The sequence below is a fragment of the Vulpes lagopus genome, chromosome 2, assembly GCF_018345385.1.
Source record: "Vulpes lagopus strain Blue_001 chromosome 2, ASM1834538v1, whole genome shotgun sequence".
NCBI classification, from domain to species: Eukaryota; Metazoa; Chordata; class Mammalia; order Carnivora; family Canidae; genus Vulpes; species Vulpes lagopus.
This window is the reverse complement of record NC_054825.1, coordinates 103,287,408-103,305,172: the sequence shown is the minus strand read 5'-3', so window position 1 is coordinate 103,305,172 and position 17,765 is coordinate 103,287,408. Positions and strand designations below refer to the sequence as shown.

The 17,765-nt window shown below is 43.4% G+C and overlaps 1 long non-coding RNA gene across 1 annotated transcript in view; it reads left to right on the top strand.

The window, feature by feature from the left end:
- The window catches only part of LOC121485408, a 34,197-nt gene extending 16,776 nt beyond the window's left edge, over positions 1 to 17,421 (top strand). Inside the window, exons 2-5 of the long non-coding RNA XR_005986273.1 lie at positions 11,534 to 11,841; positions 12,910 to 13,057; positions 13,625 to 13,808; positions 17,196 to 17,421. This is a non-coding gene — a long non-coding RNA (uncharacterized LOC121485408). The remainder of the gene's footprint in view (positions 1 to 11,533; positions 11,842 to 12,909; positions 13,058 to 13,624; positions 13,809 to 17,195) is intronic.
- Positions 17,422 to 17,765: the final 344 nt, after the last annotated feature.

Sequence of the window (17,765 nt, the reverse complement as noted above, 5' to 3'; positions counted from 1 at the left end):
ACTTCTCATACTTTTGGATCTCTGCCCTTCAGTCTGAATATTTTCTTATTAACTATCTTCTATTTGACTCAATCACTCTTCTACCATTTTGAATTTGCTATTAAACCCCTCCACTGAGTTCTTAAATTTTATCATTTTATTATCTTCAAAATTTTCATTAGTTCCTTTTTTATAGTTTCTATTTGCAGCTGAAATTTTTTTTGCAGCTGAAATTGTCCATGTTTTCAAGAGCTTTTTTATCATACTTTTTTTTCATATTTGTGTTATATAATTCCAATATATTAATCTTTGTGGTCTTGTTTCTGTGTTTTCTTTTGTTTCTTTTGGTTTTTGGCTTTCCTTGTCCTTCTTTTTGAAAAATTTTTAATTCTGTTGTAATGTACAGCACACTGTATAGTGTTATATTAGTTTCAGGTGTACAATATACTGATTCAACAATTCTATATATTACTCAGTGCTCATTGTGATAAGTGTACTTAAATCCCCTTCACCTATTTCACCCATCCCACCCACCTCCCCTCTGGCAAGCAACAATTTATTTTCTATAGTTAAGAGTCTGCTTTCAGCTTGTTCCTTTTTCCGCTTTGTTTTATTTTCTTAAATTTCACATGTAAGTGAAATCATATGGTATTTGTCTTTCTCTGACTTTTTGCACCTAGCATTATACTCTAGATCCATCTATGTTGTTGCAAATGGCAAAATTTCATTCTTTTTTATGGCTGAATAATATTCCACCGTATAGATATGCCATATCTTTATCCATTCATCTACTGGCGATTGGAGCATTTAGTTTATTTACATTTAATTATTGGTAGGTATATCTTCTTGCATTTTGTTACTTGTTTTATGGTTAATTTGTAGTTCTCTATTCTTTTCTTCTCTTGCTCTCTTCTCTCATGATTGGTTGGCTTTCTTTAGTGATATACTTGGATTTCTTTCTCTTTAGTTTTTTCATATCAATTATAGGTTTTTGATTTGTGGTTACCATTAGATTTCTGTATAACATCTTATGCAGATAGCAGTCTATATTAAGTTGATGGTTGCTTAGGTTGGAGTTCATTCTTTACCCCCCCACACCAACTTTTAAGTATATGGTGTCATGATTTACATTCTTTTATTTTGTGAATACCTTTACTAATTTTTATAGATATACTTAATTTTACTGCTTTTGTGCTTACTTTTCTTATTCCTACTATGGTCTTTCCACTCAAAAAGTCCCCTTTAACATTTCTTGTAGGGCTTGTTTAGAGGTCATGAACTCCTTTAATTTTGTTTGTCTGGGAAACTCTATCTCTCCTTCTGTTCTGAACAATAGCCTTGTTGGATAGAGTATTCTTGGCTGCAGGTTTTTTTCTTTCAGTACTTTGAATATATCATTTCCCTTTCTTCTAGCCTGAAAAGTTTCTGCTGAAAATCAGCTGAAAACTTCTGGGATTTCCTTTGTATATAACTATTTTGTTTTCTCTTGTTGTTTTTAAAATTCTCTCTATATCACTACTTTTTGCCATTTTAATTACTGTGTGCCTTGGTGTGGACCTCCTTGGGTTGGTTTTGTTAGGGGCTTTCTTTGCCTTCTAGATCTGGACTTCTTTTTTTCTTCCCCCCTTTCTCTCTCTTCTTCTTCTGGGATTCCTATAATGTGAATGTTACTGGACTTGATAATGTTGCTGAGTCTATTTTCATTAATTATTATTTTTTCCTTTCTCCTGTTCAGCTTGATTGCTTTCCATTAATTACACTGTCCCTGATCCATCCTTTTGCTTCCTCTAGTCTATTATTTACTCCACCTAGTGTATTTTTAATTTCAGTGACTGAGTTTTTCTCTCTGATTCTTTTTTATGTTTTCTGTCTCTTTGTTAAGGATCTCATTCACTCCACTCTTTTCTCAAGTCCAGTGAATATCTTTATGACCAATACTTTATTTTCTTTTTAAAGAGAGGGAGAGCACATGAATGGGGGTTGAGGGAGGGAGGTGGGAGAAGCTGAGGGATAGGGAGAGAGACATTCTTAAGCAGGTTCCATGCCGTGCCGAGCTTGATATGGGGCTTGATTTCACTACCTTGAGATCATGATCTGAGCCAAATCAAGAGCTGGATATCTAACTGAGTCATCCAGGCACCCCCTGACCATTATTTTAAATTCTCTATAAGACATTTTACTTATCTCTGCTTTGCTTTGTTCTCTTGCTGTGGTTTTGTCCTGTTCTTTTACTTGGGACATATTCCTCTGTCTTGTCATTTTGTGACATTTGTGTAACTCTCTGTGTTTGTTTCTCTGTATTAGGAAAGTCAGCTTCATCTCCTACTCTTAAAAATAGTGGGTTTATGAAGCTCCTTTAGCAGTCTGCAGTGAAGTGTCCCCTATTCACCAGGACCTGGCACTTCAGGGGTGTCTCCTCTGTGTGTTGTGAGTGCTCTGCTATTGTGGCTGAGCCCCTTTTACTCTCAGTCCAGCCATCTGCAATGACTCTCCTTGTGTGTTATGGGCAGGGTTTGGTCCCTGTGTTTTAGTCCCCCCAGTTGGGGGGACACCTTGGGCTTGAGTCAGACCAGGTGTTTACCAGGGATGCAGTAGTACCAAGCTGCAGGAGAGTGAAGGGGAAGGGTATGCAATGTTGGCAAGGTCTGTTGTTGGGGTGGGGGGAAACCTCAGCTCTGGGTCTGGAGGAGGTGTGTCCACAGGAGAACTCAGCTAACAGTTCAGGGGCAGGGTGCACTGTTAGGCAGTGGGTGTTGTGCCACACTAGTTCTTCAATTTCCTTGTCCTTTCATTGATTGAATTTTTCTAGTAATTTTTGATTAGTCCTCCTTGATGAGTCCTATATTCCACTCTCTCCTCAGCTCTGATACTTCTGAAATCTATGCTCTGCCTCTCAGCCTCTCTAATGCTACTTTTGAGTAAAAGTATCTGTAGGGAAAAGTGACTTTCATTCTCTTGGAGGATCTCGGTCTTTCAAGTCCTTACTGCTTTCGTGGTACTCTGGTCCTTTTGAACAGATGTGTCTCATATTTTTTCTACGTTTTCTAGTTATTGATGGGAGATGTAGTCTGAAAAAACCATTTATTGTAAGAAGATATTACCTGCAAGTGGCATTCTTTAAAATTAGTTTTCACTGTTTTTTTTTTTGTTGTTGTTGTTGATGTTTAGTTTTAGGGATTCTGGAATTGATCATTTTGAAATGAAAGCTATTTCTGAATTCTGAGCTATAGCAATCTTAGATATAAGTGGAGAAATGCTCTCAGTGAAGTTTCGGTGGTCTGTTATTTATTTTAGCAGGTAGTTTTACAGTGCTATGTCTTGGGAAGTTTGCGATCAAATACTAATTTCATAGAAGAAGAAACTGAGGCAAGAATAACTGGAAGCCTGAGGATCAAGTTACACAGGTGTATAAGAGACAAATAAAGACATGATTAAAGTTTGAGTTTGTATGCTCTAATCTTAAGCTAAGAAAATCTTAAACCTTTTGATATTCTTATAGTATTTTGCTGATATTCATAAATGAATAAAAGGTTTTAGCCTTTCTCCTCAGCTGGTCATGTATGCTTTTGGCTGAGATTTTGGCTTTCTCATATGCCATCTCTTGCATTGTTTAGGTGACTCTGAATATCTCCACATTATAGCTCACTGGGGTCATCTTGTGTAAACCTATATGCAGTAGGAAAATCAACACCCTTTCAAATATCTGTAGGAATTCCTGAGAGTGGCTTCCATTTTTCCTGGTCACCCTCTCTTCATATTTTAATTTTGCTGAATTCTTGTCTGTTTGGCTCCTGTATTTGTTCTTTCCCCCATTGTCTCTGCTCTTTTCAGCCGTGACCCTAAAGATGTATGTCCCTTCCTAGCTCTGCTTCAGTGGGGTCATATTAGTAGCTTGGAAATGACCATAATGGGAGTATTTACATCATGGGAATTGGAAAATACTATATATCAAGGCTTTTATTTCCCAGAAAGCAAGTTGTTAAACATTTACCAGCATACCCAAGCCCTGATCCCTCCATGCAGCATGGTACCATCTAGTCAAGGACAGAGGTAGATTTGGAGTGGAGTGGGGTTGCCTCACCCACTGTGGGGTATCACAGCCAAATTAGGAAAGGAATATTGACTCTTCTTATTCATAAATTTCCTTGGCTATTCCTATTTCCATGATAACTGCCTCATTCATGTTCTGTTCAGGTGCTGGGGGCTTATAAGGATGGTGGGGAAAGAGTAAGAACGGAGTCATTCCTCTCATGTTTTTTTTCCCCTTCAACCTACAGTTTGCACAACTACAGGGAGCATCATTCAAGGCATATGTATTCCACAGCCCATGAATGGAGTCCCCAGCACAGTGCAAGGCAGTGGCATCCAACCTATATTCTGAGCCCAATAGTGATGCATCTTCCAGGTCTACCTTATTCTGCAGCACATGGAATTGAGATACAGACCTAACTGAGGGTCAGAAAGTCAATATTTCATAGGAGCAGCAAGTATTAGCCTCAGGGAGCCTGGGCACACTGTCCATGGAGCCAACGAGGAGAGTCAGTGCTGTTCCCACCACTGCCACCAATTTGGGAGCTCTGTGGGAATTCCCCTAGAGCATCCATAACAGGCTCCCCGCTAGACCAGCACGTGGTGGATGGTGACACTGGGGTTCAATTTCCCATGTCAGCGTGCATGTGCAAATGACTTAAACTTTTATGGTTTTTGTTTTTTAAGCTATAAAATTAGCACATTGTCAGTTGACTTTTCAAGCAGCTGGGGTTGCTCAGCAGTTTAGCGTGGCCTTCGACCTGTGGAGTGATCCTGGAGACCTGGAATCGAGTCCCACGTCAGGCTCCCTGCATGGAGTCTGCTTCTCCCTCTGCCTGTGTCTCTGCCTCTCTCTCTCTCTGTCTCTCGTGGATAAATAAATAAAATTAAAAAATAATCACACAGGTAAACAGCCACAACAGTACCCATTATTTTGGTTAATCCTTTTTTGTAAAAAGATTTTATTTATTTATTTTATTTGAGAGGGGGTGGGGGGAAGCGAATATGAGAGTGTGGTGAGGGGTAGAGGGAGAACCAGACTGCCTGCTGAGCAGGGAGCCAGATGTGGGGCTCGATCCTGGGATTCTGGGATCATGACCTGAACCAAAGGTAGATGCTTAACTGACTGAGCCACCCAGGTGCCCCTATTTTGGTTAATCTTTATAAGACTCCTATATGGTAATAACAATACAATGATTTCAACTGCTGCCATCAATTGATTGCTTCTTACCTGCCCACTGTCAGGGTGCTTTACACAAATTACCTTCTTTAATTTTTACAAAACTGTGGGGTGGGTGAGGGAAACAAAATCTACTGAAACTTTAAAATGATTCATCTAAAGCATCAGAGGAAATGACAGAAACAGGATTTGAATCTAATATAGGAGGCTAACCCCTGCATTCCTAATCACTGTTGCCTCTCAGAAAAAGAAAGATGGGGAAAAATGCACAGTGCTACGTTGTTTGCTTCTCAGAGAGGACAGGTGATGAGATTGGCCTCCTGCATGGTCCTCAGTGCTATGGCTGGGGCTGTTGGGTGGGGGCCAGTGTGGATATGGCTGCTTTTCTGCTCAGTCTTCCCTCTTCCCCCAGTAAGTTTCACTGAGACAGGGCTGCAGCTCTCCAGGGAGGGAGGCGCTTCTGGCCAGCTCCAGTTTTAATTGCAGCCCTCCAAGGGGATTAACACCATAGAATCAGTGTACAGACCAAACTCGGGTGTCACAAAGTAAATATTTCACATTTCATGTTAAATCATATCCTAAAACAAGTGTGAAGAATTGGGATTCAGTGAGAAACACACGTTTCAGGGACTGAGATGGGTTTTGACTGGGGTGAAATCCAACCGTCTCTCTGCCCTTCCCCTCCTGTTCTTGGGGTGTCTGACCATTCTGTCCCATGAGTGTCAGGGGATGCATCAAACAACAGAGGTGATGAGGTAGTGAGGTGGTCGTGGTGGATGGAGTGCTGTTAGCCACGCACGCATCCTGGACTCAGGCATATACAGTGGGGTTTGGGGCTTGACAAAAGATACTCTTCTGATTATGCATAAAAATTAACAGAAGAGGAGAGTAGGGCCAGGAATAGTGACAGATGGATGAATGTAGTGTCTATGAGACTAATTCAACATATTTTTACAGTGACAAAGAATTATAGCCCTGGGCGGTTTTCCTTAGATGCTTGCGTTTACAGAGCAGCTAGCCTTATATAGTCTTTCCAAGCAAGGGCGTGAAGGTCTCAGTGGCACTCACATGGCTTGCTTTTATGCTGGGGTTGGCTATTTGGTTTTTATATGAATGGTTATGTGTGTCACATGCACTTCACCAGTCTGGGGGTAGTCCTCATGCAGAATGGAATCCCGGGCAAGTCCTGGAAGAGCTTCCCCACCATCTCCTCGTCCTCACATTCCTGGCTGTGAGCTGTGGCCTGTGAAGGTTTCAGACAAAGGCAGGGTTCTGGTGGCATAGGAGAGCCAGGGAGACGGTCTGATGTCTCGGGGAGGGCGGTGAGGAGGAGTGGACACATGACCCCGTTAGCCTGTGAGCCAAGCACCCAGGAAAGCTGAGGCCAGCCTTGCAAGAGGATCTGCAGGACTCTCCCAGGCTGGAGGGTACAGCTTATTTTTAGTTGCTGCCTTCTTACATGGCCTCAGTGTTTGCTTATTTAACTAAGGCATTTTTGAGATGTTTTTGTTTTTGCTGTGGGGTTTTTTTTTTTTAAGATTTGTTTAATTTATTAGAGAGAGAGAGAGAGAGAGCAAGCACATGGAGAGGGAGAAGCAGACTCCTCACTGAGCAAGGAGCCCAACGTGAGGCTCAAGCCCAGGACCCCAGGATCATGATTTGAGCCAAAGGCAGATGGTTAGCTCATTGAGCCACCCAGGGGTGCCTATAACAGATACTGGTAGAATAACTTCATGGAAAAAATCATTTTTTTCCAATCAAGACTTCGGTATAAGGGGTTTGCTTCATGTTGTATGTGCTTGACACATAAATACTTGGTAGCTCTATGAATCACAACTGATGCCCGCTGTGTTATGGACTGCCCTGGATGGCACTGGGGTTCCCCTTCCTTGTTACCTAAAGTCAGTTTTCAGTGACAGGGAGGGTGTCTCCCATGAGAGACTCACCAGGAATTGGGTGCCAGCATTGCTGCCCTACTTCTACCCATAGCATTTTGTAGAAAATGTGATTCTCATTTACCCCTTGGGTGCAAAGCTCTGCAGAGACCCCCTTGGGCTTATATTAAGGCCCTGTCTATAACAGGTATGGTTTGCCCAGGGGAATTGGGACAGTGGGACCCCCCCACTTCCATCGAATAAAAGGTTACATTCCTCTGTGAAGTATGAGATGTGAGTGAGAAGGAAGCCGGCCGTGTTTCTCTTCCATGGCCCCCCCAGGTGAGCGTGGTTCTAAGTTCCAAGGCAGTGGTTCTCAGTGGGTCCCTGACTAGCAGCCTTACACTCCCCAGACTTATTAGCAGTGAGCTTCCAGAGTCCTACCTCGCCCTACTGAACCAGAAAATCTGGGGGTGGGACCCAGCAACCTGTGTTTTTAACATCTAAGGCTACATGATACTGACTATGATATTTATTTGTTAACTGCTGTTTAGAGGCAGTTAGAGCAGAGGTGTTGATATGGGAGAAGAGAGACCTCTAGATTACTGCTCTTACATGAAATACCAGGACTTTATCACATCACTCCATCCAGCAAGTGCTTTAAATAACCTTTATATTCACATTTCTGTTTTGTCTGGTCATCATGAGATGAGCAATTCCATTCATTGACAAAAACTTATCGAACCTCTGTTACATACCAGGTCTTGGGCTCAATGGTTAGTGAAACCAGAAAGTATTCTCCTGAGGCTTTGTGAGAGTGTATGTAAGCATGTGGTGGTCAGAGGAGGGATGGATATTAAATAAATAATCAGAGAAGTTATAGCTGTGATTAATGCTTTAATAAGAAGTAGAGGCAGCAATTAAATGACCAAGCAAAGAAAATTAAAATTTAAAATCTGATACACTCTACAAAGGGAGGGGTATGTGGTGGATTGACAGAGGGTCAGGAAAACTTTCCTTAAAGAAGTGACTTTTAAGCTTAGTACCCATTAACACCAGTGAACACAGGCCTGGTCGTGGGAAGCAAGGGTACTTTAAGCAGGTGGAAATAGGGCCTTGGTGCTAGGTTATGGATTTTGGATTTTAATGTAAGAGGAATAAGAAGCTCCACATGTGAGTATTTGCTAGGTAACAAGCTAGCTGTTGCTGTGTAACAAGCAGGTCCAAATAGCTCAGTAGCTTCTAGTAACAAATGTCTGTTTTTTGCTCATCTTGACTCTGGGCCACTGCAGCCTTGCTCCGCAGATCCTCCTCACTGCAAGACTCAGGCTGAAGAAGCAGCCTGATGCTGTGTCCTTCCTATCTTACGGCAGAGGGAAAAGAACAATGAGGAAACCTCCAACACTCTTAGGACTCCTCACTGTGGCACATGTCACTTCTGATCATGTTCTGTTGGCCAAAGTAAGTCACGTATTGTGAGGGGGCAGTGGTAGTTAGGATTAGGTCCCCTTTCAAGTGGCCCTGGAAGTAGCTGGGTGCAACATCACTATGTTAATTGTAATAAGATCCCCCCCCCCATTTTCTGTATCATTTATAATAATTCCCAATCTTCTTTGAGATATTACTTAAAAATTGCTCTGAGGGTAACTTTGTTGTGGCAATAATCTTTGTGTGATCCTGTTTTTTCTTCCGCTCTTAGGGTACATAGATATTAAAACATCGTTCACAGGTCACAAAGTTTTCCTATTTTTATCTCAGGTTATTTAGGAGAAAAAACCCACACTCTTCCTTTTTCTCCTTTATTGGTACAAATGTTCCTGCTTCACCACCAACTAGAGAACATGCCTCCTTTTCCTTGGTAACGTGCTGGGGTGGGGGCCAAGGGAATTGGTCTGTCAGAATCAGACAGCCCCTCCGCCACTGTGGTGTAGACTTCCCTAACTGAGGCACGGTGTTGACCACTTCCCACACTTTCATGTCAGAATATTGGCAAATGTAGCCAAGGATGATAAGCAGCTGAAATTACAAGGGGTTCTTGGACTGCTGAGACAGATTTTAATCCTTTTAGGATTGGCCAACCTTTTTTGAGTGTTGCTTCATCTTATGCAAATTACTGGAGTTCAGGAACATTCCGTATTTATCACACCAAACAGGATGAGTTGGAGCTTCCTTTTTTTGTTTCCTCCAGGGTTCTAGAGTAAATACGATTTCAGAAAACATGCCATTTGATTTTTAAAACCTATTTTGACTGGACCCTTGGCAAAACCCCTTCTTTGCCCAGTAACACCCTTTATTGAATCCATGATTGGGGTCAGTGAACCAAGGGGTTGTGTCTTGTGAAATGCCACATGTCTCTGCACCTTATGTGAAGTTTGGAAAGGCTCACTCAGGGTGTTTTAGTAAAAATCGAGGTATTCTGTTTCTCACCTGAATGCCATCCAAGAAATGGTTTCTCAGGTTCTTTTAATATACACCAGGAAGTTACTACATTTGGCATTCCAAATTACTCCTAAATGTAAGCCCAATGAGTCACAGATATTTGTTCATTGGTTGTGAGCTCCAAGAGACTTGGGACTGCCTTCCCTTTGGTGTTTCTCAAGGCACCTGCCACAGTGATGACACAGACGAGGGCCCAGGAAGGGTTTGTTGGATTGAGTAAGTTGCCTAAGCTTTGGTTTGGAAAGTGAGAGAACTCTTCCAAGGACAGCTTCCACCTCCGGGTAGGGGATGAGTGTGACATGAGCCAATTGAGTTCCATAGTGGAGAGGTTGGGTTCTGAAGTCGTGAAACCCCACTTGGACTGCTGGCTACGGTTTACCAACAGTGTAACCCCGGGGCAGCCATGTCATCCTTCAGCTCTAATTTCATGAATCGTGTATGGGAATCAAATGATGCAATTTGCAAAAAGCACCTAGATGATTAATGATACTCATGTCAATAATGGGGGCCTCATAAAACCCATAATGGGTTTTGTTTATAAAGCACAGGTAGGAATAGTTCACTTGTCAAATTAATCCTTAGTCGCCTCAGGATGTGGCTCTTAATTAGCAGTGGACTTTCTTCTGGGAATTGCCACACCAGCACACTTTACCCGGGTAAGGATGCCCAGTGACTGCATCACTTGAGTGCTTCACCACAACTCCTACTGTTCAATCAGACTTCTGGCTGAAGCAGAATTTTAAAACCTAAAGGGATTTGATGCATTTAGTGGCTTATTGTGTTAACTTCAGTTAACACAAGCTGGAATATCTGGCACTCCCACCCCGCACCAGAAAAACAAAAAACCAAAAACCAAAAAGATTTCATTACCTTTGTAACCAGGTCTGTAGAAGCTTTGTGAAGGGGTGGTATAGTCTCTGCAAGTGTAAGCCTGTGGAGGTGTGTCTTCGTCGATTGGTTCAGCTTCTCTGTGCCCTCCTGCCTTGGTGTTGCACTTGCATTCCTTATGTGGGTGGGATGCCCCTCCTATGGGGGGAGCATCTCTCTGTGCAGCAAGTAGAGGGACAGTGGCAAAAGTCTGCTTCCTGCTTGTGGGAAAAACGCAGGTCAAGACAGAGTGATGAGCACTGAGTGCTTCCCATTCCCTGCTTTCTTTGAGTAACCCTTTGCACACATCATCCTGTAGATCTGATGGGCTTGACTGCCCAGAAGACCAAGCTCTGCAAAGGGCAGGTGCCCGCAAGTAACTGGAGGCTCAGAGTCCTCATCAGGAGGAGGAGGGTCTGGACTGCCCACTAGTGTTCTGGGAATCAGCTATAATAATGAAAGCACTGGAATATTATTCAGCCCTGGAAAGGAGGAAATCCTCACACATGCTACAATATGTCAGAAACCTGGGGATATTTATAAGTGGAATAAGCCGTACCCAAAAAGGACAATATTGTATGATTCTCCTTATATGAGGTACCTAGAATAGGTAAATCCATAGGGACAGAAAATAGGATGGTGAGAGCCAGGGGCTGGGGAGTTACCAGTACATGGGGACAGAATTTCAGTTTGGGAAGACAAAAAAAGTTCTGGGAGATGGATGGTGGTGAGGGCTGTACAGTATCCTATAATGCTTAATGCTACTGAAAAGGCCACTTAAAAATTGTTAAAATGGTAAATTTCATGTATGTCTTACCACAATTCAAAAAATTGCAAAAAGGAAATATAAACATTGCAAGGCATGGCACAAACTTATAAGAAGAAATGTCTCTCCTCTTTGCACAGTAATTCATAAGGGAGGGCAGCAGGAGAGAGGGAGTGGGGCTCACAGGTTGCATCCCCGGGCTCTGATGGGGGTTGTGGGCGCGTTGCTTGTGGCATGGAGACCTCTCGGAGCCTCACGTGTCCTCACCTGTAAAATGAGGGGTGCATTCCCAAAGGCCTTCGACTCCCGGCCCTACCTCCACAGCACCCCAATTCCAAAATTTCCTTGTTTTGATCCAACTTCCTTCTTTCAAATAATTTAATTTTCACTTGTTTTTAGGAACACGTGGGAGCAAAGCCTGATGCCTGATAATTATCTTACCTTAAAAAACAAAAACAAAAACAAAAAACAAAAACCAAGAAGCCAAGCAACACCTAGATGTCTACAGATTCTGGGAAGCGCCCTTTCCCGGGGAGGAGCAAGGCCCTGGAGGGGGCAGGCTGCGCTGCTCTGCGGCGCCCTCTGGCGGCCGCTCTCCGTCATGGTCACCGTCCGCGGAGGGCTCTCGGGGCTCGAGCCTTGGGCGGGGTGAGGACACTCGCCGGAGGAAAAGATTTACTCCAGCAAACGTGTGTCTGATGCTTCAGGTAGAGACATGAAAAATGACATCTTTCTACTCGGGAAGGCTCTCTATCAGTGGCCAGTGATGAAGATAACCAGAAAAAAGTGGCCCATTCATTATATTTATGTTGTGTGATATTACACCACAGAGAGTAAAGTCAATGAGAAGAATAAGTAATTGAAACAAGCATTTTTTTTCCCTTGGCAGAAATTCACTCATTAGCAATATACCTTTTTACAAAGGGAGATTAGATAAATTAGAGATTAAAGAAAGTGGAGCAGATGTTTTTCCTCTGATAAGCATCATTCTATAAGAAAACGCCAGAGACTTAGCACCAGTGCAGAAAGCAAGATGCACACTTTTTCTTTTTCTTTTCTTTTCTTTCTTTCTTTTTTTTTTTTTTTTTGGTGCTGACATAGTTTTAGGAGGAAAAAAAAAAGTACTAGGCGGGAGGGAGAGCTGACCCAGCTCAGGGCCACACTCAGCCCTCTGACACACCCATAGCGATTTAACTAATAAAGGTAACTTCCGTCTTGTGAGCACCTGCTAGGTGCTCTGTGAGCTCTGTGCTGGGTGTTTTGTGGACTTTATCTTTAATCCCTCCCATGATAGCAGTGTGGCAGCTCCCAGTACCTCCATTTTACAGGTGGGAAAGGATATTGTGGCTCTGAGAGCGAGAATAGTTTGGTCAAGATGATGGAGAGCTTGTCCCCACCAGCAGCAGCAGCAGCATCACGGGGAGCTTGTTAGAGATGCAAATTCTTGGCTCCACCTCCCACGTACTGAGCGAGTTGTGGGGTGAAGCAGTCTGTACTTTGATGAGCCCTCCGGGTGATGCTAAAGTTTGAGAACCACTGAGCCAGAGCCCTGGTTCTCAACCCTCCCTGGGCATCCCAATCCTCTGGGAAGCTTAAAGACCCAAACCACAGATGCCTGAATCCCAGCCCCAGGAGTCTTCAATTTAATTGGTCCAGGCTGGGGCCCAGGTAGTTCTAACGTGCAGCCAGGAGTCAGAAGCAGGGGGAAGAGGGAGAGAAATGCATGGTGGGCATTGGGTTTGGGTTTGTCTCTTCTTGTCCTGTCTTGTCTTCAGACGTCTGCTCATTAACCACCCTACTGGCTGCGCCAGAGCCTGCCTCGATGGTGGACAGAACGTGGAAGTCATCCCTCTGGCTGTATCTAGAAGGCAGAGTGCCTGGGAATCCCACATGGCCCTGGCCCTGTGTGTGCCCCAAGACCAGGTGATGTAGCAGGCGTGGGACTGGCTCAGGAATGGGCCTTCCATCCACTTTTAGCCACGTGGCTTGACCAGAACTGGCTGTGGGGCTTCTGGGAGATGGGATTTTTCTCTAAGAGTGAACTGCAGAAAGAGACCACAGGCTAATGGTCTGTCTGCTTCCCCTGAACTTGGTTGTGCCTGGAGGGAAGCCTGCCCTCTGTACCTTCTTGGTCCACGATGAACCCACCTGGGCACCGCAGGGAGGTATGATGGGAAGAACCCATCCCCCTTGAACAGAGCAGAGGAGAGCCCCGAGACCACTCTGTCTCTGGGCTGGGTTAGAAACCCAGCTCAAACAGGCTGCCACAGGTACCCGAAAGCATTCTAGCTGACATACCACCTACCTAAATCCCACCCACCTTTCCTGGCTGTCATCCAAACCCTGCTGCTTCTGTCAAGGTTTCCCAAATTGAAAGAACTCCAGCTCAGTTATGATCTCCCAGATATCTTGCTTGTTCCCCTCTTCTGCTACGTAGCATGTTCAGTTTTGTGATGCAGTTATTTCCATGTCTGTCATCTTTCTCTGTAGGATTTTGAGACCCTTGTCAACTTTGGAATTTGTCACACTGCCTAGGATGCGGTCTGGTGAGGCTTGGGCATTCTCAGTGATCAATAACTTGTTATTACGTAATGAACAAACCAAGGGTTGTGGAGATGGATCAGAAACTGGAGTAGAATCTCAAGATGTCAGGTCTGGAAGAGGCTTTCAAGAGGTGAGTGAGGAACTGGAGTCCCCAGAAGTGACTCCCAGGGTCAGGTCAGTATCTAGAAGGCAAGGATTGGAGGTCTCTGGAGTCAGGATTCCACAAGATTGGCTCCTAATGCTGTTACTCCTTGCTTAGAGTCTTGCTTTTCTGGAGCTGTAGTGTTGGTTTGATTCATTTTGTCTCTAACTTGACACAGGGAGGTGGCCTTGCATGTATGAACCTTTTCATTCTTTTGCTCACCTTTTCAGTTCCTCCCTCCAGGTAGGAGGGAAGATCCACATCCTCCAGCAATGAAAGGCTGCTAATGGGGCCCAGGTAGATGGCAGATTCACGGAGAGAACTGTGCATGTGTGGTGGGGAATGGATGAAATAGTGATGATATTATTTATTCAGCTGTTTGTTTTGCTATTCATTTCTCAAGTCAACAAATGTTTATTGAGTATCTACTGTGTACCAGATAGTTCAGATTGATTCAGTTTAATGAACCAATGGGAAATGAAAATACTATTGTTTACAAAGTTTTGCTAAAGGGAAAACGTTTCTATAGAGGCACTGAGGAACGGGCCTTAATCCAGTGTTGGGGAGGGGTGTCCATTAGAGCACCCTGGGGGAAGTGGTGAGTGCTACCAAGGACTGGGGGATGGGCAGGGTGGGGACCCAGGAGGTCCTAGCTGCTCAGTGTCATGGAGCATGCTGGTGGCAATGCAGATGGGGAGGAGAGTAGAGGCAAGGTATCCCACCCACAAGTTTGGATTTTATCCTGAGAGCACGGGGAGTCACCCAAGGAGTTAGAATTAGAGCTATCCAAGGACTGACACACTAGGTTTTACAAGGAAATTTGCATTTAAATTTGGAAATGGGAAGCTACAAGCAGAAAGGACCGTGAACCTCCATGAATCCATCACCCAGTTTTCAACATGGATCATCTTGTGGTCAACTGTGTTTTCTCTTCTCCCCCTCACTCTCCCATTCCCTGACTGAGATTGTTCTGAAGCAAGCCCCAGACATCATATCATTTCTACTATAAACATTTTCACATGTATCTCTGAAAGGGAAGGACTACCTTGAAAAAAACAACCATAATATCATAATTCCTAAATAACACCAATGGATCCAGTTAATTCTGTAGTTCCCTCTGATTTTCATATATATGAGCAAGTTATATGTATCTTACAGTTTATTCAAATCAGGATCTAGTAAGGTCCACACACTACAGTTTGGTGGACATATTGCAAATTTCTTATAATCTTCATCTTCTACTCCTTCATTCTCTTATGCTCCTTCATCTCTCTCTCTCTTTCCTTCTCCCTTTATATTTCCACGTGGCTTTTCCCACAGTTTAGATACACTGATTGCTTCCTGGGGGTGTCATTTAACATGTTCATCTGTCTCCTGTAGTCCTGTGTGGTGGGGGGAATGGATGAAATTTAAGCATGACTCTTGGGGTGAGTGAACCTCACAGGTGGTATCTTGGTTCATGGCACTCTGGTTACACCAGTAATATTTTTCAGGGTGTCCCTCTGCCAAAAGAAAACTTAACAGTTCAGAGGATTAAGTAGTTCTATGAATATATATATATATATATATATATATATATATATATATATAGACAGAATGTGTACCTGGTGGGGGAGTGGCAGAAGAAGAGGGAGAGAGAATTTTTAAAAAATATTTTATGTTAGAGAGTGAGCATACACAGTGCAGAGGGAGAGGGAGAGAGAATCCCAAGCAGACTCCACACCGAGTGTAGAGCCTGACACAGGGCTCAATCCTAGGACCCTGAGATCACAGCCTGAGCTGAAACCACGAGTCAGACACCTAACCAACTGTACCATCCAGATGCCCTGGGACAAGAGAGAATCTTAAGCAGACTCCACACCCGGTTATAGAGCCCGATGTATGGCTCTATCTCACAACCATGAGATCATGACCTGAGCTGAAATCAAAAGTCAGATGCTTAAACAATGGAGCCACCCAGGCTTCCCCCCAAGCAGTCATATTTTTAAATATCTTAGTAAGTATTTACGTTCTAAGAGAGCTTGGTGGCTTCTTGGAAACTACTATGCATAAATCAAAAAATATTTCCATTGCATTTGCAGCCACAATTTCTTGCTAGTTGGGCATGGAATAGCTTTTCACACCTTGGATCATATTGGACACTGCCACCCTCGTTTCCTTTTTTGTATTGATTTTTGCAAGGTTTTACCTTTTTTTTGTGGTAAAATATACATAACAGAAAACTTACCATTGTAACTGTTTTTTAAGTGTACAATTTAGTGGCACTAAGTACATTCACAGTGTTGTGCAGCCAGTACCATCACTCATTTCCAGAGTTTTTTCATCATTCCCAAACCGAAACTCTGTGCCTATTAGACACTAATTGACATTAAACACTAATGCCCCATCCTCCCCCTCCTCAGCTCCTGGAAACCACCATTTTATTTTCTGACTACTCTAGGTACCTCATAAAAGTGGAATTATACAAAATTTATTCTTTGATGTTTGGCTTTTTTCCCCCCTAGCATCACACTTTCAAGATTTGTCTATGTGGCAGCATATATTGATACTTAATTCCTTTTTAAGACTGAATAATATTCCACTGCCTGTGAAGACCATGTTTTGTTCATCCATACCTCTGTTGATGGACATTTGGGTTGTTGCCACCTGTTGGCTGTTGTGAATGGTGCTTCTGTGAACCTTGGTGTGCATGCTTCAGCTGAGTCCCTGCTTTCATGCCCTTTGGGTGTATAACAAGGGGCTTACTTTTGTCCCAGCAATCTGGGAAGCCCAGCTTCACAAAGACATTATGTCACTGAAAGGTATATAGCATGATCTAATGAGGAAAGTGGGAACGGCCTTGGGCTCATAGTTTGCACAGTGCTTGACAGACAAGTTGTGCTTTCTTTCCTTCAAAAATTTAAAATCTGGGGCAGCTGTGTGAGTTGAAGGCAGTGCTTCAGCTACAGTTTGGGTTGGAAATCGCAGGTGTGAGGTTTACATTTGAAAAGACTGACTCTGAGGGGTTGAGAAGGCTGGGGACTCAGCTGTCAGTGAACGGAGGCAGGGATATTGGAGGCGGTGAGGGAGAGCTGGATTTGAGAGGTGTTGAGTGAGTGGGGTGACTGTTAGTGAAGTTAGTGTTCATTAGTAGGGAGACCTTTTACAGAGTCATCAAGGCCTGGCATTCACGGACAAGCATTGTGTGGTAGCCACCTTTTGTCTTTAAACAGCCATGGGGGATTCCATCTCCAGCTGGAGTCCATGGATGGGGTGACCTCTATCACAGGCTTGCATAGTCCTTGGATACAGCTTAAATCTTTTTATCATTTCAGGGCACTTCATGGATACATAAGTCTGTCCACTCACCCTGTTCTTGCTTTTGCTTTGCTTTAGTTTGGATCTTCTACCTGGAAAAGAAGAGGAGAGGCAAGTTGAGAATTGCTGATGCCAGACTTCGATTTGAAGATGGAGATCCTGACTCTGTTAGAATCCTTTTGTTCGGGGATCCCTGGGTGGCGCAGCGGTTTGGCGCCTGCCTTTGGCCCAGGGCGCGATCCTGGAGACCCGGGATCGAGTCCCACATCAGGCTCCCGGTGCATGGAGCCTGCTTCTCCCTCTGCCTGTGTCTCTGCCTCTCTCTCTCTCTCTGTATGACTATCATAAATAAATAAAATTAAAAAAAAAAATTTAAAAAAAAAAAGAATCCTTTTGTTCACCAGATTGGTAGAATTAAAATTCCTTTTCTCATCATAGATTTGGTGAGAAAAAATAATCCAGTGATGATATCTATCCAATGATGATACACAGGAAGCATTTGGGCTGATACTTCTCTTTTTGTTCCAAGAATTGTGTATAACTGCCAGTTACTTCTGAAGACACTGTTAAAAAAGTTTCAAGTGATCTCAGAGGTGACTCTGCTAGAACTTGGGTGATCATCCCATGTGATAGGATCAGTCCCTGGTT